The following is a 13518-nucleotide window of genomic DNA, read 5'->3' as shown; positions in this document are numbered from 1 at the left end:
TAATGATATTGATTGAATTTTATTTGTAAACTATCTCGTTTGAAAGTTCATTAAAAAAACAAACTTTTTTATTCCAATCCCATTCTTATCTTGAATTCCTGCAATAACTCAAAACAAATGTTTTTTAACTTAAGATATCGCTAACCAAAAGTTTCAAAAACTCTATAATTTGGTTTTCATCTGATAATTTGTTACGTTCGTAAATCTGTGAAGGTTTTTCGTATGATAAGAGCTGGTTGTTCCATCAAGTTGGCTCTTCAAATATATATGTTACATTTAAAATATATAGTTGGAGTCGTAAAATTGTTCTGACACTGTAATTTAGGAGTTTACAAGAGAGGTTTCAAACATATTATAATAATGAGACCCATAGGTGTAACCCTTGTCACTGACACCTAAATACATGACTCAAATCGGTTAGTTATGTCCGTACGGGTGCCCACATATGTATTTATTACATTTTCGTAAGGCTTGTGCCACTGTAAACCTATAACTACTATTATTAAGAATCTCGATTTTTCAGGATGTGTGAAAACACTGCAAACGTTTACTTTTGAGCTAATTTTAATTTTTTTTTAATGTTTATAAAAATTACAATTTACCTATCTGAGATCTACACATTGTTATGATGATAAAATAATTTTAAATGTTAAGCTTAAAATACGGGAAATATATGAATATATCGTATTTTAATACTCATGTTAACACTTGTTAATAACTAATTTTGTAAACTAATAATAGTATAATGTGATAATGTGTATATTTGTTTCTAAATAGCATAATATATTTATCTAAAAGTAAAATTTGTAACTTGAAAAATCCGGAATACTTATTCCTGGATAAGTCTTATCAATTGGAATCAATAATTGATTAAATGTGGAATTAAATTCTATGCAAATCGGTGGAAATTTAAAAATATGAATAAAATATTTTCCATGTATAATTAAACGGTATAATATATTAATACAATATAAATAAACAGTAGTGAAACACGTTAACACGTCCATACGCCATTGCCGTAATTTAATAATTATATCAAATTTATTATAATATTCAATATGCTGATGGAAAATCCAAATAAAAGGCATTTTTGATGAGCATAGCTAACACGAAAAAGCAATAACACCATTGTTCCTCAGATTATTATAATAATTGACATGTTAATTTATTGATGAAAATTCAGATTTGGTCGATAATACGACTACATTGTTATTTTCGACATTCAATTTCGATAGAGAATTTACCGATAATCAAATCTGTATACATTTTTTAACTGTTTATATTATAATTTATAACGTAGAAATATAAAATCAATTTATGATTAAGAAATCAATTTTTATGAATCGAAATTAACATTTAGTATTTACTATTGATGAATATTAATCATTAAATTCAACAATTCAGCATTTAACGATTAATGTTTAACTAATGATATAATAGATTTAGTAACTTTAAAAAAATATATACTCCTAAAATGAACAAAAATATGTTCTAGTACAAATACTTTATTATATAAATCATTTGTTTTCAACATTTTTATGTTCACGGTGCATTTCTTATAACTATACATTTTGACGGAACACTATAGTAATAATAAAGGAATATTATATATTATATAATATTATACGCGTGTATCATTGTCACGGCACACAAGTTGTTACTTGCGAAACATTGATCTAAATACTCATATTATACATTTACATTTTAGTTAAATTATTTATTATTGAAAATTAATTATATACACATTATTGTATATAATAATATTCCAATATATAATTCAGAATTGTTCATATTTCATATTTCAAATGGTTTTAAGAAATTAAAATGTATTTTAAAAAGAACACCTGAAAAAAAAATGTAAAAAAACAATTTGGATTAATATCAATGTATGTCACTTCCTATTGTGTTAACATGCCAATTTCACATTATTAATTAATTAAATTCTTGTATCATTTATAATAAATATTAAAAATAAAAATACTATACAATTATTAATCATCAATTTATGTTTTTATATTTGGTCTCGGTAGAATACAATACATTTAATATACAACTCTGATAATAATAAATTATCAGAATTACTTCTTGTGAAGCATTACTATTGTAAACCCATTATTAGTAAAATTTGCTATTATAATTTTATTACTCAAAAACTTTGGACTGTATATAAAAACAAAAATGTTTATAACGTATATACATATTGTTAACAAATACACATGAGTGATGATCGTTATGTGACACTAGTATGACAAGATAATTAAAAATTCTATAATGACCCAATATCAAAATAGTTTAAAAATTCTGTGATAAAACCTTCAAATTCTCGTCTGGTTGAATAAATTATTTTGTAAAAATAAAATTTTTAAAAGATTAGAGAATTATACAACTATAAAACAATTACAGGCTATCTTACACTGTAATTGTGAAAGTATTAGCACCTTATTAAAATTATTGTATATCTAATAATTTGTTTACCCTTATATAGAAAAACGATAATTTATTTATTTTTGGTTTTTTTTTTTAAATTACTTCAAGAAGTTTTAAAATTTATAAATATTTTTTTTAACTTTTGAGCCTAAAAGATGTAATTTAATTAATATTTTATTTTATAAATCAAATACTTGCAGAAAATTACTTTGAGAAACAACTTATTCTACGTGTTGTTTATAATTTAGTCTCTTTATAGATCTATATAGTCTCTCCATAAATTTAGCTTACAAGAAATTTAAATATTATTGAATAAACTGAAAAGGATTTTAAATGTTCAGGTTTGTGCACTATAAAATTATAGTTCAAGATGAAAGCAAATATTTTATTTTTACTTAACGTGGAAAGATTAATATAGAAAAATTGTTATTTTATCATAAAATTGTATTTACTTATGAAAATTGCATAAATAAGTTTTTTTTTGGTTTTTCAAATTAATTTTTTAGTTTAAGCATTCATTCTCCAAATAGCGTACATTATATTTTTTTTTCTGACATTTTCAATTAAACAGTTTTTGGGTACTGTTTGATCTACATAACGCCATGTACAAAAATTGACAAGCCTGTCTTTGACATCCTCGTTACCGTTGTTGCCGACTGACAAAACTTTGTTCTGTAAACGTTTCCAGCTCACAGCGGTCAACAAAAATGACTGCGTTTGTGGTGCCTGATAACTTTTCAAATGCGTACAACGAATAGAGAGTGAAAAAAAACTACCAAAGCCGACAAAAGGTTATTAAATTTATTATTATTCATGTACATGGCGGTATGAGATTAATATGACTTTGTCTAGGGACTTTTAAAATTTGACGTTTCCTTGTCTCGGGTATGAAATTTCCTGTTTGAAAGTTGCGATTCCGTTTTGGTTTGTTACTCTCTCTCTCTTATTTTTATCTTCTAAATTAAATAAACATTTTTAACCCATTTCTTCCATAATTTTTATTTTTTTTCGTAAGTGCATTTCTATCTACTTCACTTTAATAATTAATATTAATAACGTGAATTCCACCACGGACGTCGGCCTTATTCCTCTTTCGCAGAATCACTACCGTAGTTCGAACAAGAATTAATCGTTGCATCAACAAAAACAAAAAGGGTTGTTTAATAAAAGATAATATATATATATATATATATAATTGCCTAGATGTAATGAAATCAAGTTATAAATACGCAGAATAATTATCAACCGAAAAGAATAAAAGGAATGGTAAATGTTATCACCGTATTATTAAGTTGTATATCGAGTATCTCGATCGAAAATTAATAAACACTAAGGTATACTTAGAGATGTGATCCAATCGGTATGTTGACATTTTTATATTACTGACAAAGACGAGAGCCATTAACTTATGTATATATACATTTTTACTCGATACCTAAATTGCATGTTTCCATTAGTCGGTTTTATACGACAAACCAAAAACATATTTTCTCTCGATAAAACATGGATTTATTTCTTTTAGATTCTATCAATCATGCAATTTTTAGAAAAAAACAGAATCGATACATAACAAATATGTATGGTTGGCTCAAAACTGTTCATGATTTTATGCATTTAAAACAATAATATTATTTTTTATACATTTTATGATATAGTTTATTTAATATAATGTAATAATGTATACCAAAATTTAATTTTTATTCATTATTTTGAAAGTTAGAATATTGGGTTAAAAGTTATTTGAAAAAAATAAATTACATAGTCATAGTCCTTATAGTAAAATAAAGATTTAAAAATATAATTTTTTTTTTTTGAAACGAGAATATTTTTTTGATGTCATAGAGTTAAAGAGGACGTTAGAGATTTTAAAAACAGGCAACAGGTGTGTGTGTGTGTGTGTATGTGTTGTAGTGATAATAATTTAGGGTAGATGAACATATGATAAGTAATATTACAAATTATTTTATTGTTATGAAGTGTCAAGTGTGCAGAGAGGGAGTCGTTAACGAAAATTTAACGAGACTAAATCCGACACGAGAAAACAATGTTATGCATTTCCTAGACAGATTGAGGTTTTTAAAACAAGATCGTGATGGAGTGGTTGGTATATACTTCTGAACTAAGGGGTAAAATAAAGTGGAACCGTTTATCAGTATTTATGTCATCAATTAGTTATACAACTATGATATTGGAAATAAATTCAAACCTCTAAATTGTTATAATATAGGAAGTTAGGTAGATCATACGTAGTGAATTTGGATAGTTAGTCATTGAATTGGTCATCTACTATTCCCGTATTACCGAGTATTATAATTTACCGGTTATAAATTGATTGTAAAAGCCTGATTCTGCTATAGAAATATCTGAGATTGAATATAAAAAAAGAGGATACAAGATTGTGATTTAAATACATTTAAAGCTTGGAGATAGGAAAAATAATTATTGTCGATAAAAAACTTATGTCGTGATAAGGATGAGATATTTTAAGCAATTAAATTATTGTGAAGTATTCAACCATGTATGAAAATGCATTGGGTGGTAGACTATTAGAAAAAGAAACGTTAAGCTCCTGGTTGTGTAATAAAAACTCAGTTGATATAAAGGAGAAATCGACCCATCAATAGAGATTATAGAAAGAGAATTGGGAAGGATTTGAGAAAAATGTTTTTGACATGATAGGAAATATTATGTTATATTCAATAAATAATTACCAATATACTTACTATATAGCGTAAAGAGCTACAACTTACACAGAACGCGTTGCTTAGTTTTAAAACGTTGGCCGAAAAAAAATCACTTGCAAACTAAATTAACAAGTTAAAATAATCGTACTCTATCGCTGTATGCCGTATTTCGCATACGACGCACATACACGTCGTATTAATTATTCGAATTCATTATATATTTTGTACGCGCATATATAAGTGTGTAATTAAGTACGATTTAAGATCATCGTTGTTCAGAATTGTAAAGTTCTACACTCGTCTGCCGTACAATAATAAAATATTACGCACAACTGTATCATTATGAACTCCGCGTACGTGTATTGTGCTTTTAGAAACAATGCGACTTTAATCCCAGTTTTCCATTGTTACTGTATTTTACTTGGTTTAGTATGCGTTATGAAAAACTGACGTTTCGTCGCTATCGTTTTAAATTAGATACTGCAGTATAGTGCGTAATGTTTCCGTATAGCTTTATTTTTACCGAAACGAATAACTTTGCGGATAGGATGAAATTTAAATGTACTAATTATTATTGCAACGCAAACCATTATTATTTATTTATTTATTTTTTACGTCTTCAAACAATACAATATCAGTATGCACCTAATGAAAGCATCGTGCAATAAATAATATTATGGAAAAAAGTTATTATTAACGGGTATTTTTTTTTTCAGAGAAAAAAGATTAAAATAAATATTATATTGCTTTTATATAGGTATGCGCTATTTAATATACTACCAGCAACCATAAATTTTACTGTTCTTTGTGGTGATTTTATTTGTATATAGTTACATCGGTAAATTACGAGTTATTATAATTTATTTTGTTTTATAAAAATAATATTGTAAAATAAATAGATCTTAGTCAATTTACAGTATAATTCCATACTAACATGTATTTATTTTTAGCTTCCGACACTACAGTGTAGAAACAGATTGTATAGTTCATTAACAAACGCGTTGTTTGTATCGTACACGGAAATCGGGTCTTAAAGGTTTAACCTTATAATATTTTGTATAATTCGAGGTATTTGTACATAACCTTAAATAACTACAATATAATAAACTTTCACTTCTATACATTGCATAATTTCTAACATTATGATATAAAATCAAATTTCTTATCAAAAAAAAAAAAATATATTTATCTTTTCTGTAAAGGAAAATCAGTGTTTTATTTTAAACATATTATTCAGTCATTACATAAATTTGTTTTACTTCAGTTGATTGACACTTTTTCTTCGACAAAAGAAACTTTCATGCATAATCCAATAACAGTTTAATAAGTAATTTACATCAACATGTTTATTTGTAGTAAGAACTTTTTATTTTTTCTATTAAAGGGAATATTGTTGTTTTTCGTTTGAGTATACAGTTTTTCTGGTTTTTCAAATCTCAAACTTCAAATGTCAAATGTCATCAAAAATATGTATACACTATACGTACATAATATGCAAATTTTGAGAATGTTGGAAAAATAATGTATAGGGGACTTTAAATTACTTTTTCAAGGTCTAACCATAAAAATTGAAAACATTTTAACTACAGAATAATTTGCACTTTTTTGTAATTTTGATGAATTTTGTGAAAACCTTAACTTTATATAAATATACTATATAATATACTTTAACTTATATAAAAAATGTATTTATGTAATTTCGGTGTTTTAAATTTGCTATTGCTAATGAGGAACATTTATTAAATTTTTAAGCTTTTTACCAAGAAAAAAAATTTAGTAATTTTTATAGAAAAAAACTAAAAATGCTAGAAAATTTAAAATACATGAAGGTTAAGTTAGGTTATTTCAAAACAAAATATATATTAAGTTCAAAAAAAAAAAAACACTATATCAATGTACGGCTCTTTGGTTTATTACTCCGTTGATAAGCTAAGTTAAGACATCAAAATAAATAGGAAATCAGTATACTGTTTTAGATTCTGATCAGAGTGATGAATGTATTGATTTTACAATGAAGTGTGTATTTTTTTAAATTTTTTTCCTATGTCTATCATCACGTTTTGGAGTAGTAATAGTGCTTTAATTTTTACTCCAGCTCTTCTTTTAAAAGAATAATGAATCTAGTTGGTTTTTTGAGAAGTCAAAAGTAAAAAATGTTCACTAGTTTTCAAAAGCATCAGGAAAACCCCTAAAAATGTAACTGAAAAACGGGAATATTTAAGCATAACCAGTTTTCGACAAAATCGATTTTCTTCGTTTTGATGTAACTCAAAATCGAATCACTGTAAATACTTCGAATTTTCACCAAATGTTTATATTAGCGTTGTTTATTTACGATTACATTTTTATGATTTTTTAAGCTATTTATAGACTATTGAAATTTTTCAATTTTTTTTTTTTGTTTTTTTGAAGCGCATATTAAAAAAAATTGGCACTCCAAAAAATCTTTAAAATTTAATACAAGATTAATTATAAATTAAAAAGTTTATAAAGTTTGATAAGTCTTATAGAAGTAAAAAAAAAAAATCAAAAATCACTAGTCACAATTTTTGTTTATAAGCATTTATAGTTTAAATGTTTACGAAATATGTCAAAATCGCGAAAATTTTCAAGAAATGTTGAAGTCAAAAATTCATAACATTTTTGTGATTCATAACTAAGGTTAAAAAACCAAATACAAGGTTCTCCAGAGCTTATCCTTCAAACAACTATAAAAAAAAAATTCTAGTGTTAATATAGAAACTAATTTTATGAGCATATGAAATTTAATTTTTTACGTAATCGCGTAAAATAACGATATATTACAATTTAAATTAAACCTAACCTAACCTAATTATCCTAGACTGACAAATCATCTACGTTCAGAATCGTTTTATGTATATATTGATACCTGTCATTGTATTCAAATTTAACACATCCATTAAAGTAACCTACTCTTCATCTCCACTATACAGCAGAGCGCAACCTACTTGCCAACACTTTTTTTGTTTTACTTTATTACAAGATTCGTCAGTGATGCATAATAAAGTCATTAAAAAAAAAAAAACAATATTGCAATATATATTAGTACAAATTATAAAAGTATATAATATGACCATATAAAAATTGCCACCCAGGGAGATTTTCTCCCTCCCACGCTTTTCCTCTTAATTATTATCTCTGGACCCATTTATAATACTTATACGCAACGTAAGATAACTTTCAAACACTATTATGTAACATTCTGATTTTATAAATGCTTAATTATATTCAGTCTAGAATATTACGGAATTTAAAATTTTCAGATGATCCAATAGTTACAAGTTTTTATTTAGATTTTATAAGCCTATAAATATAATAAATATGTTGGAAATTTGAATCATTTTAAATATATAGGTGATAAACTTGTGTCTTACTTTACTATATCAGAACACCCTGAAAACCTTTACAAATTATAAACAATAAGCTTGTGTAAATATATAATACATATATAACATAAATATATTTTTAGATTTCTATAGACACATTACCCAAAACTGTTGTAGTACTGCAAAAGACAACTTAAACGCACTTTCAAATCTATCAAAAATATCAAAATCTATGTATATGTCTTAATTATAATGTTCTTTCTCATACTAGTCCCCTAAAAAATTCAACCAGCTTATAAGCCTATAATTATAATAACTCTAATGCTAATTATTTATACGGTACATATGCGTTCCATAATGATATTTACTTTAGAATAAAGTCTCCGAAAAAAATGGCCTTTTCCTCCACGACCGTTGGGTTATTCAAACATTCACGATAGTTATGCGTTCCTGCTACAATTGGATTTCAATAATAGTGTGATGCGTTGTTAATAATGCGGCTTAGTGTGACTCACTATAAGTTTCTATTATATACATGTAATAGTCAGCATATTTTTTTAAACTCTGTAAACTACAAGTGTGTTGGCGATTCAGTGGTCAACTATTATCCGTTAATATAATAATGATAATAGGTGCAGTATAAAATAAAAATTCAGAATGCTAAAAAATATTTAAATGCACAAAGCGCGATTTTGTATTGGTAAACTTCGATATAATTTAAAACAAATTATAAAAACATAATATTGTTAGAAATCTATAATATAATTTTCAATACTTATAAATACAGTAAAATCCCGTTGCAATGAACTCCAGGGGACCGATTTTTTTTTCGTTATGACAGAAATTTTGTTGTAACGAAAATTCAAATAAGCTCTTTATAAGCCCTGCTTTTCGGCAGGATACTTCTATGACTTTCGTTATAACGGGATTTTTCGTTGTATTAGTATTCGTTGTAACAAGAATTTACAATATAAATATATAAATTTGATAATTAATATTTGGGTCGCTAATCAGTAAAGTAATCAGCATAATTTTAGTACTTAGAGGTGTTCAGAACAGGATAAGAGTGTCTGAAATATTTTTACCAAATTAAATAAAAATACAATTTGGTCGAATTCTTATTTGGGAATCATATACTAAATTATAATATAATCATGTCTTCGTCATCGTTTGTAATTTTGGAAAGCGTCGTTGTCATTTGTGTGTATTGATAAAAAAAAAAATGTTTGTTCATATATATATATATATAAACCCCCACGGGAGGAAAGCAGTTATCTCATACCAGTGGTGGGTCGGGTGACTGGAGTGGTGCCCGCGGCCGAAAAGCTATAATATTCCTTCGTACAGCACGTACGGAATCATCGTGTACATAATATATAAATATGCATACAGATAGTGAAAGAAAGCGAGACAAAAAAGAAAGAGTGAGAAAGAGAGAGATGTCTCAACGTGGTAAAGCCCCTAATGGTTGGATCTCGTAAACGAATTATAATACAAACCACCCACCACAATCCAAACGATGCGACGAATAACTGGCGGAAACGTCACCACACAGTCATTACAGTTATAACTTATAACATATTATTATATAATATTATATTATGAAAGAATTTTACTTCATAAACATCTCCTGAGAGAGTAACACGCGCGATTTGCGTTCCAATACAATGCCAAAATGTCATTACGATTTTTCAATCCTACGCGTGCGTGTACGAACAAAATATCAATTAATTATTATTGTATTATAAATACCTAATAACATTAATCTATGGGGGCAATAATATATTTTTACACAGACTTTCTGGACAGAAAAATCGTTTGATCGCAAAAACGATTGAATACATAATACCTATTATTATAATATAGGTACAATATAGATGTAGGCATTAATATACATATTATATTGATAGATGAGAGTTTGATATATTTTTATAGTAATAATAAATTTACATACAGTTATTACCGTCTATTTTGAATCGAGTTATTCTTTTTATCAACAAAATTGCATTGCTATTTTAATGTTTTTAATCTCGATGGATACTCTAATAAAATAGTAACAAAAATGTATAAAAAAAATAACAGACATTTTAATGAAAAAAAGTTACTTATTACTTTAAATATATACGATTCTATTATACAGATAATATTATTATATTCATAAAATAAATTATACTATTCATAAAACAATAATATATTTATTTTAATTGATTAATAGATTTTAAATGTAAATAAATAATGTATTTCATTAGAGTTGTATCAGTACCAATTACCATAGAGTATAATATATTATAATACTATAATACTGAATAGTTTAATATGCAACTATATCGTCTCAAATATTTAATAAAACAGTGAAATTATTCTAAAAAAATTTAATTTAAATCCTTATTGAATTACAAAGTACGAGTAATTTACACAGGAAAATTCCACACCACTGTGTGGCTTATTAAAAATCGTACGAACTACGGAACTTCAAAATCTCAACTAATATAATATAACAAAACTGGATTTATATTGTTATACTAGCTTGAAATATAATATTTATAGAATTCAACAATTAAATTTAGAACAATTATTACCAAATAAGAATTTAACTCTTAATACAAGATCTAAAAACATTTGACAAATTAATAAAGAATCACCTATAAGTCATAATGTTTCGTGGAAATAAATTACTTTTAAATATGAAAATTTGCTTTCTATTTGCTCTTTCAACGAAAGAAAACTAATGTCCTTTCATCAAATGATGCATCGTATATATTTTTCGTTCTTTAATTGACCACAAATTTCACAAATTACGTAATTTTTACATTCAATTTTTCTAATCGTGTATGATATTTTTTAGTTAAATTCAATTAAATACGAAAATTACCCTTTGCAAATATTATTACATTGCATTTCGAAAACCATAATAAATCGTTAGTAAACGAACTAGACGTATTTTCTGATATTTCAATTCAAAACTGAAAATTGTTGTTGATTGCATGTTGAAAAAGTTTATCTGTATTTCATATAACATTAAGAATCAACTACGTATTTATTATTTTTCAAAATAAAGTATAGTTTTCGCTGTAATTCTATTTAACGAAATTTCAGAAAGTTTTCGTTCTTCAGTTCTAGATTATATGGTTTTACGTATAACCATTTTTCAAAGGAATAAAAATTATACTTTACTTTTAAACTTACGACTGCTCATCTCGGTATGAGTATAAAAATTGTGTTCTCAATTATTAGCAGACGTACTTAGAAGTTTTAAATGAATTATATTTGTCCATACTTTTAAACTAATTATCATCAGATATTTATTATTATACTATTATAAACGCTTAAATTAATTTCCAGGTCTTATGAAAATGGCACAATAGTTTTGTTTATTATTTGAGCAAATAAATAAATACAACGCAATTCATAAGAACAATTCGATGTTTTTAGTTGAAATTAAGTTTACGAGTAAAAGCAGGTTAGGTTAGGTTGCTGGAAATCAAACATTTTAATAAAAGATCATTTAAAATTCTAAAAAAATATACAACTGTCAATGACTTCAATAACTGTCGTATATTACGTTTATATACTTATTATTTAATTTAAAAATTATACATACAAATAATAATTGCACTATGCATTTCGTTAATAGCAGGTTATTTTTATCGTATAACTGTATCCTTATTTTGCATTGTAAATCATTTTTTTTTTTCATTGGACTATTTTTGTTTCTATGATTTGTTTAAAAAATTTGTTTGAAATAGACGTATTTTTAATTTTTCTCAACTTCACATAAACAGACGTGTTATTGGAATCATATTTTGATTGCTATTACTACGAGCGTTTAGGAAAATAAAAAAGTAACGATCATATCGACGAAACAATACGCTTACACGATTGGTTTCAGTACTCTTCGAACTGAAATTTATATGTATCCTAGTGGAGACAAAAGTAAATGAAAGGAGTTGAGAGAGAGTATGATTCAGTGTGAGGGAATAAAGAGTGAGACAGACGGATAGGGTGTGAAAAAAAGAGAAATTACATCCGACATGGGTGACTTTTCTTGAGATGAAATATGAACAGAAATAAGGACAAGAACCCTTGACTTTTATATTGTACTCTAGGGGTGCCAAGTAGAGAGATGGTATATAAAATATACGAGTATATATGGAGTGATGAATGCAAAAGTAATTTTAAACGATAGCGAATATTTTATTTTACTTTCTGGGACGATATTGAAAAAAAAAAACCTTTTGATCGGTCTGGTACAAAAGTTTTGTTTGCCATATGCGATCGGAGTGACTTTTCGTTTATTAACGTGACACCGTACGTTGGCTGTTCTAGATTAATCTTTAGAGAATTTTATGTTTTTCGTATTAGTTTGAAACTTTTTTACCGTTTTAAAAATAATCGTTTATACATTATATTTGGTTCTCTAATGTGTTTAAAAGGTAATGTTCCTAACTGTGATTTGGATGGATACCTACTTAATTACTATTATTATTATAGTCTGATTTTAAAAAGTATAAATACAGTTGGAAGGCATAGTCATCAGAATAAAATATTATCTACAATGTATAAAGAACGGTACTCCGTCTGAAGTAATAATTGGGGTGATGCGATGTAGTGAATTTATAATCAGCGTATTGCCTATAATCCGAGCACATACTACTCTACCGTGTCGTATCGTGTACTCGTGTTCTGTATATTTAATATGTTGATAACAAAATATTGTTAACACGTTCTTTACAGAGTTAATGTATTTAACACTGTCTACACGATATGTAGTTAACTTGGCTTAACTTTTTATAGTGTGGTCCTGTAATCAATCTCCATCGAAATCGTAATCGTAACTATATTATGTTTAAAGATTGCTGTTCTGAACAAGCAACTAATCACATATTATATAATATTATTTAAGCAAAATAGAACATATGTAGCGATTTTTTATGTTTGTGATAGAGATAGATAATTTATAATTAACACAACAATAGTTACTCTATATTAGAATTAGGTTACAAAATAACTATTATAGTTAGGTTTGTGTGTATACATATATTACGTATATAAAATATAAA

This window comes from Rhopalosiphum maidis, chromosome 1, assembly GCF_003676215.2.
Source record: "Rhopalosiphum maidis isolate BTI-1 chromosome 1, ASM367621v3, whole genome shotgun sequence".
Lineage (NCBI taxonomy): Eukaryota > Metazoa > Arthropoda > Insecta > Hemiptera > Aphididae > Rhopalosiphum > Rhopalosiphum maidis.
The sequence above is the reverse complement of the archived record's forward strand: the minus strand, read 5'-3'. Positions refer to the sequence as shown.